The 8591-nt window shown below is 40.7% G+C and overlaps 1 long non-coding RNA gene across 1 annotated transcript; it reads left to right on the forward strand.

Moving 5' to 3' along the window:
• The first annotated feature begins 3313 nt into the window (after positions 1-3313).
• Positions 3314-7754, forward strand: LOC117481410. The gene is made up of 4 exons (XR_004555776.1): positions 3314-3404; positions 5759-5826; positions 6332-6445; positions 7566-7754. It is a non-coding gene; the product is annotated as an uncharacterized LOC117481410 (long non-coding RNA).
• The last annotated feature ends 837 nt before the right edge of the window (positions 7755-8591 follow it).

The following is an 8591-nucleotide window of genomic DNA, read 5'->3' on the forward strand; positions in this document are numbered from 1 at the left end:
GCATCCAAATAAGCGGAGGAGTAACGAAACATCAGAGACAGTGGCATTTCATTCAACGGGCACTCCCATTGGAGGCGTGGCTTTATTTATACCCATCATTGACCTTTAACCTGTTACGCTATTGGCTTCCAGTCATGCACAACAAATAACACAAATTGGTAACATATTTACCTGAATGTTAACAGTGGCTATGGGGTAAAGTGAACCATGGGCCTTGGGGTAAGTTGAGCCAGTTTTTCAATGGAGAAATTAATGAAAGTAGGCCAAGTTGATAATAAGAGCTCATTGTAGGCTACATTTAAAGTTGAATTTACCCTGTGTTTGATTGGTAAGATGTATGAAATTGTATCACCATTTGTATGATTACTTTTCCTTTTATTAACATGTTAAAAAAAAATCAATCAATTCAATCAAAATGTATATAAGAAATATTTGAAAAACTAAACTTGTATTTGGTTTGTTACTTATTGTTTAAAGTTACCTTTAAGATTTTTTGTAGGTATGCCCAGGTTTGAACAGGTATGCCCAAGTTTGAACAGTGGTTCAATTTACCCCCTGACCTGGATCAACTTACCCCTTACCCGGGTAAGCAAGTTGAGCCACAAGACTTTTTTTTTTTTTAGAAGTAATATTTTCACTGCCCTTGATCAAATATTAATTCTTATCATTGCCATTGATAGGAGACATCCTGAATTATAGGTGTGTGCTTTCATTTTTACTATGTGTCATTTCTCCTTGCTTAGAGGACAGCATAACTAAAAAATGGCTCAACTTACCCCACTCTCCCCTACTGCCGCAACATCTTGCAGGAAACAGTGTCTGAGGGCATGTTCATTTAATAAAACTATGAATGTTTTAATTCCATGTAACGGGAAGAAACTCATCTAACTGATCGTTTTTTTTTTTTTTTTCAAAAGATGACCCCCAATGCTAACACTGAGCCTCTGAATTAGCAACGAGCGAAAAATGCTAACACCTTACGGCACTGAAGATCGCTCACAAAACCTTATTATTTATCTTTTCACCACATCCAACACATCATTTCACATCGTGAGGTGACACAGAATCGAGTGACACCAACATTACCACTGAATTATACGTATTTGCGACGTTATAAGCAAAAACGGACATCAAAACAGGTGACGCTAGATAGCTAAAAATGCTAACATTTTTACCTTAGGGTTAGGGTTAGGGTGGGGGAAAGAATCCGGTAACCAGACAGAATCTGATTACACGTAGAGCTCTGGCTATCCGGGGACCGACATCGGTGTTTAAAGTTGGGGCTTCCTGTGCCGTCAAAGTTGTTTTTAGTTTAGTCGTACATACAACCTGCCTTATATTATACACATCATCAGTAGTGGTTCCTCAGATCATTGAATGTTTCGACCCTTCACTAGACATTCTCCCCGAGGTGGGCCCTGCAAAGTTGATCAGACCATGCAGTGTGTATTTTTTAAAGTTAAATATGGTCACAGCGATCAAGTCTGGGAGAGTGATAATTTCCACGTCTGGATATTTTCCCTACACCAGATGTACTTCCCGTCCGGGAAGGTGATTTGCGTTGTTTTGTTTGTGTTGTGGTGTGATTCCATATACTTTAAATGTAATGTGGCTTGTTGTTATCTTCCCAGCTGTGTCTGTGCAGTGTGCAGCCTCTGACACGAATGAGCGGGAGAGAGTGTCAGCCTGCTCTTTATAGAGATGTGGGTGTGGTCTATTTGACCATAGATATATATAAACACGACCGTTAATACTTCCGTGTTTGCCGTTAGGTAGAGTTGAGTATGAAAATGGCTGTTCTTCTGACATTACAGGAATTTATAGTACAGTTTATGCTGTTATTACTCTGTGTTAGTAGTGCGTGAGGCCATATGTACAGACATGTACATGGGACATGAAAACAGTGCATCTCATATTGACAAAAAAAATATTTCACTAACCAAGTTTTCGCTAAGATAAAAAACATTGAAGTTTTGGATTTTAGTGTAATTCACAAATGTTCCACCAGATGGTGCCACACACACCAAGGGGGAAAAGATGATATATTAACCCAGGAATAAGTGGGCAAAATATGGGTACATTAGTGTTTAAAGTCGGGGGAACTGTTTTAATTCAGGACCAGGGTGAAAAGATAACACATTTACCCAGGAATAAGTGTCTGAATCATGGGTATATTAGTGTTTGAAGCCGTGGGAAATGTTTTAATTCAACAGGAGAGGGTAATTCAATTGTTACCCAGGGAACAGGGCTGCAAACATGGCTACATGAGTGTTAAAATGCTGTCAAACTGTTTTAATTCAGTCATAATTGTCGTTTTTAGACGGTGTACATTGGACTCAATAAACATACAGAGTTATGGACATAAACGTGTCAGTATAGACGGGATAATGTACATATTAATCATATTTCATTTGTTAAATGTACAATGAGCTAAAAACAGCAGAATCACTGCTGTTAGCAGGGTCTCAGAGACCCAGAGACCCAGGGTACAGCACCTCGCTGTCTTACCCAGAAAACAGGGCTCTGATCAGGGCTAAAGTAATGTTATAAACTGGTGAATCTGTTTAAATGCAGGCAGCAGAGTCACTGCTGTTAGCAGGGTCTCAGAGACCCAGAGACCTCGAAGATCGCTTGATTAATTCCCACGCTTTCAAATATTACATTTTCGTTTGAAAGAGCCTTTTTGACGGAGTTCAGAATTTTAACTGCAAACTCCTTCTTCTCCTTTTTTTCGGCCAAAGACTCTACTTTTACACACTCACATGGTGTCAAGTTACATCTACATTTTGCTAAGCATTGATCTTCACTGCTGCGACATATAAATGTACTAGCAGTAGCTGGCCTGGGGAAATTAAATCGACAAACAGTGTTATTTTTCTTACACGTTTTAGAGTGTCTTTTGGAATGCTGTTGCACAGATGTCACAATGTCCTTTAACGGCTCATCTTGTGATGGTAATTCACATGTCACATATGTGTCGATGAATTGAATCACCTCTTCATCTGTATTCTTATCAATTTTGGGTGCATTCTCAATCCAAAACAAGCAATGCACATGAGGTGAGCCACGCTGCTGAAATTCCACGCGATAGAAATAATCTACAATCTTGCCAATTGGGTGTGAAGGGGACATAAGAACTTCTTTCAAAAAACAATTCCATCTATTGTCAAACATCCTGGCCGCTGTCACAGGATTACGACGCAAGAGTTCACATCTGTCTGCCCAATCTAAATCTTCAGCGGTCTGTGTTCTACCTTCCTGTTTTAAAATAGCGTTGAGTAAATTTGCCCACCTAAGATCAGCCGAAGAGAATGAACAAAACCAGGAAGGCACACCAAGTTGACGCACACAAGCGAGGAGGTCACTCTGTGCGCGCTGCCAAAATGCTGGAGTACCTCTAACAGGTGAGAGAAAACGAAAGCCATCATCAAATTGCAACAGTTTTCTTATGGTTTCGGTCGCTCAAAACTCTGTGTGTAAAAAGATGATCCACAAGCGGAGATTTGAGATCCACAAGCAGAGATTTGAGATCCACAAGCGGAGATTTGAGATCCACAAGCAGAGATTTGAGATCCACAAGCAGAGATTTCAGATCCACAAGCAGAGATTTGAGATCCACAAGCGGAGATTTCAGATCCACAAGCAGAGATTTCAGATCCACAAGCAGAGATTTCAGATCCACAAGCGGAGATTTCAGATCCACAAGCGGAGATTTGAGATCCACAAGCAGAGATTTCAGATCCACAAGCGGAGATTTCAGATCCACAAGCAGAGATTTGAGATCCACAAGCAGAGATTTGAGATCCACAAGCGGAGATTTCAGATCCACAAGCAGAGATTTGAGATCCACAAGCGGAGATTTCAGATCCACAAGCAGAGATTTCAGATCCACAAGCAGAGATTTCAGATCCACAAGCGGAGATTTCAGATCCACAAGCGGAGATTTGAGATCCACAAGCAGAGATTTCAGATCCACAAGCGGAGATTTCAGATCCACAAGCAGAGATTTGAGATCCACAAGCGGAGATTTGAGATCCACAAGCAGAGATTTGAGATCCACAAGCGGAGATTTCAGATCCACAAGCGGAGATTTCAGATCCACAAACAGGGATTTGAGGTCCACCCTACTAAACAAACTGTAAAAGCAAGTTGGGAAAGTAACAAAATTCAAAAAGAAAGTTTTAGTGTTTGTGTTTCAGAATTATGTAAGGAATTCAAAGTTAAGGAATGGAATATTAGTCCAACTGTGTTGATATCAGCTGTTCCACCATGGTTACTACCTCAACCTGTAATATATGTATCCTTATTGCGAGTGATCACATGGCAGTGTACACAGTGGAGATGATGGATATCTCACTAGCACTTCAGTGGATAAAGTACAGCCAATGAGAGTGGTCATTTGCTCTGACTCCAGCGCAGCGTTGGAGAGTATAAATAACTAATCGTCATTCTGTCGTCAGGATATTCTGCATGAAATGTTGCACATCATGTTTAGGTTAGTTCATTTTGGAATTGTTGTTCAATTTGTGTGGGTTCCAGCGCATTTGGGTATTAGAGATAATGAGGTAGTGGATCAACTGGCAAAATGTGGATTGATTTAATAGTACCAGAGCAGAAGTCAAATCATTTACGGAAGTTGTTATCAAGCAACAATGGCAAACGTTATGGGACAGTAACACTAAAGGAAGACATTTATACCAGATACAAAGGGAAGTAGGAATGGAAAGCACGTGGGGGAGTAGTAGAAGAGAACAGAGCATTATCAGCACGATCAAATTGGGTCACTCTGGATTAAACTCATCACTGCATCTGATTGGAAAACATCCAACTGGCAATTGTGATGGTTACCAACAATCAGAGACAATACATCATGTATTTTTTAGCTGCTCGGAATATACCAGTCAAAGTCTCATTCTGAAAACTGCACTGGAACAACATAACATCAAGGACATGGATTTCAAGTCAATATTTGCAAGTGTCATGGCCTGGCTCTTGGCCATAACAAAAAGCGTGGGAAGGACAAGAACATATATGAAAAATATATTTATTAACAAAAGTTTAACGTAAACTAACACAAAGGAAAAGCAAAAAGACGAAGCGACGTGGCTGCTCCGAGGTCAGGTCCTCTGCGGGGAGAGAGATTGCGGGTCTCACTCAGGCCCTTTAACCCTCTGGTACCGGCCGCCAGGTGTCCTCAATCCCAGCTGATAGACCAAAGGGAGAACCTTAAAGGAACACACACACACACAAGAGATAAGGCAGGGGTCGTCACACAAGTAACTCAAGAAATGAAGTTCACAAACTGATCTTCGAGTCTCTCAAAAACACTGGTCTGAGGACAAAGATTTAACATGAAGATTCAATAAATCAACAGTAGGTGGCGATATATGCTCCAAGTGGAAGCGACTCGCCATTAAAGCAAAGAAGATCTGAATTTAGAGTAAAGAAACAGCTCTTATTTACTTCTTGTTCTTAGTTACAGACCACTTCATTTTACACAAACAAATCTTGCTTAAATTGTACCAATCTAATCTAGCGCATTTGGGATCTCTAAAGTTTGATTCATTAGGAGGTTGTACTTCCATAAATGATTTTAATTAAATGTTCCACTAATTTTATAATTTATTTTTTATTTTTTTTAAAGTAATTCTGCTACCACTAACGCGCATACATCTAAAGCTAGAAGAGATATTTTTTAGGATGATATATACAGTATGTGTTGATTTGAATTGACTCCAAACGTTTCTCTCAACTCCAGATCAAAGATGTCTGGCCGTGGAAAGAAAGCTGCACATGGACAATAAACACAGGGAACTTTTTCAGCTGGTAATTTGTATAATGTAGTGATCATTAATTTACTCATGTACATAACTACAGGTGGGGGGGGTATTGTTTCCACACGGACATAACTACAGGTGGGGGGGTATTGTTTCCACACGGACATAACTACAGGTAGGGGGGTATTGTTTCCACACGGACATAACTACAGGTAGGGGGGTATTGTTTCCACACGGACATAACTACAGGTAGGGGGGTATTGTTTCCACACGGACATATATGTTGTTGGTACTTACTGCGTGCTAGTGATGGGAATTCCGGCTCTTCTTGGTGAGCCGGATCATTTGGCTCGGCTCACCAAGAAGAGCCGGCTCTTTCAGCTCCCAAACGGCTCTTCAGTTTAACACATATTATACCTTTTATAATTCAATCAAATGTAGCCCCGTTTTGACTAATGATTTATATGTGTACACATATAAATCATACCTCATCAGGATCCTACAGTAGCAGCGCTGTTCTGAATGTACTGGAGCTTCTGGATGCTTTTGTTTAGGATCCCGATGAGGAGTGCGTTGCAGTAGTCCAGCCTGGAGGAGACAAAGGCGTGGACCAGCTTTTCGGCTTCGGACAGAGTGAGTGTGGGGCGGAGTTTGGCGATGTTCCTGAGGTGAGAAAAGGAGTTCTTGCACAGCTGTTTAATGTGGGCCTCAAAGGTCAGATGGGCGTCCATTTTCACACCCAGGTTGGTGACTATTGAGGAGAGGGTAATGTCCTGGCCGGAGAAGGTGATGGTGGTGATGGTGGATGACCGAACCTGGTGTGGGGTGCCAACTATAATGGCTTCGGTCTTGGAGCTGTTGAGTTTCAGGAAGTTTTGCTTCATCCACGCCTGTATCTCCTACATTATTTATTTGAGAAACCTAGTCATCGTTGGGTTTTTTTTATTTGTAAATCACTAAGTAACGTTTTTATCTTTTAAAAACCGGAAAAAGTATTCTTGTGCAATATAGACTCTTTTCTTGCAATACTGTGCAATAATACATTTTGTGGAAAAAAATACTTTTTTATAATATTTCTTAACACTTAGTGCGTTATTTTCTATGTCACTAAGTTCTTTAAGTTGCTGCTCCTCATTTTTAGCCATAAATATGAACTCATTTGACTTTATTGTTATTCTATTATTACTAATGTGCTTCTCGATATTTAACAAGTTAGCTTATTCTTTATTGTAAAGCTGTCTCTGCCGCTTTCTGGAGTAATTACACATTTTTTTAACGAACAGAAATATTGTTTTCTTACATCACTTTAAAATGTTACGGGAAAATCAGCATTTTTCCGCTCAACGCTTTGTTTTCACCGGAAAGTGGGCTTAATTTTGCCACAAAGTGCCGTAGCGTTGCTCTCATCTATAGGTGTTCAGCAGAGGCATATTTCTCATATCTACCATAATATTTGCAGAATTGCCTGTTCTGTTGCCTCGAGAACAAACTTTGAGCAAGCTTTTCCTGAATTACTTGACTTTGAGAAAAAGTAATCTGAAAAGTGTACATTTCTCAGACAGCTCAGGTATATTGCTTGTAAGAGTGTTTCACCTTCTGCAATGTCACGGCTTCTCTGCATCGCTTTTTTTTTTTTGTTTAAATTTGAAATTGCAACTTTATTTGATTTTTACGTAGATTTTCCATTATCGTACATCTTGTCATGACCTGTTTTCTGAATCTGATTATTTGCACTGTTACGGCTGTATGTATTCCCTGTTTCTTTTTCCCTTTGGTTCCTCTACCCAGGTGTGCTGCATTGCTGTAACGATGTTCAGACGAGGTGCACCTGGAGAAGGAAGTGCTTAAAAGCTCCAGTGCAGCAGCAGAAGAGAGGCCTCTGGTGTGGGGACTGCTGTGTTTCTGCCTCTCATCCTAGGATGGATAATTAAACCTTTGACGTGTTATAATAAATCCTATGGATTTGATGATTTTAAACAGGTGTCTGTGTTCTATTTGGGTCAGTGGTGGAATTTTTTTAGCCCCATAGGGTCATTTTAAAGGTGGGGTGTAACATGCACCTTATGATCATTGATTTGTTTTACACCAGGAACAGGGAAACATAATGTAGTTCCTATATTGACAGTAGTACACTGCAGGGTGAAGGAGAGATTTGAACAGTATTGAGCAAATTGAGCAGAACAGCGTGACAGAGGCCACACAATAATTTATTTCAGCCTCCAGGGCGATCTGCTAGTTTTCTAAAGACATTATACTCATTCTGAAGATGTGCAAAGCCCCTCTCTTCCCTCCTATATAAAGAACTTGAGTTTATTCTCTGCCGCCGAGTCCTCACCTCATAAAATACCTTTACAGCTTCCTCTGCTGCCAGCCGGCGGGCTGCCTTCTCACTCCAGCCCCTGGCTTCTGGGTAGGGCACGCCCCCCACTCTGACCCTGCACCTGAAACTGGACACAGGGCACAGATGGTTAGGATGAGTGGAAACACAGAAAGGGAGAGAAATCATTTATTATGTTACACTTGCCTGCCCTTAATGATAAACAAGAAGACAACAGAGTATACGCCATCATTTACAAGTGGTCATGCATGCAGCATTTTTAGAAAGTGACCCAAGGAACACAAAAGTTGTCTTTAGCTGCCTAAAGGGATAGATCATAAATAAAGAGAAAGTAGACAGAGACAGTGTTGTGTGTTTGTCAGCTGACTACAGTACTGAAGTGTTGGATAGAAGATAATCCAACCGGATGGACACAGAGGAGGGGGAGGGGGTCAGTACCTGGGTCGGTGAAGTGGGCCGTCATGCCTGGTGGGGGT

Source organism: Trematomus bernacchii, unplaced genomic scaffold, assembly GCF_902827165.1.
Source record: "Trematomus bernacchii unplaced genomic scaffold, fTreBer1.1, whole genome shotgun sequence".
Lineage (NCBI taxonomy): Eukaryota > Metazoa > Chordata > Actinopteri > Perciformes > Nototheniidae > Trematomus > Trematomus bernacchii.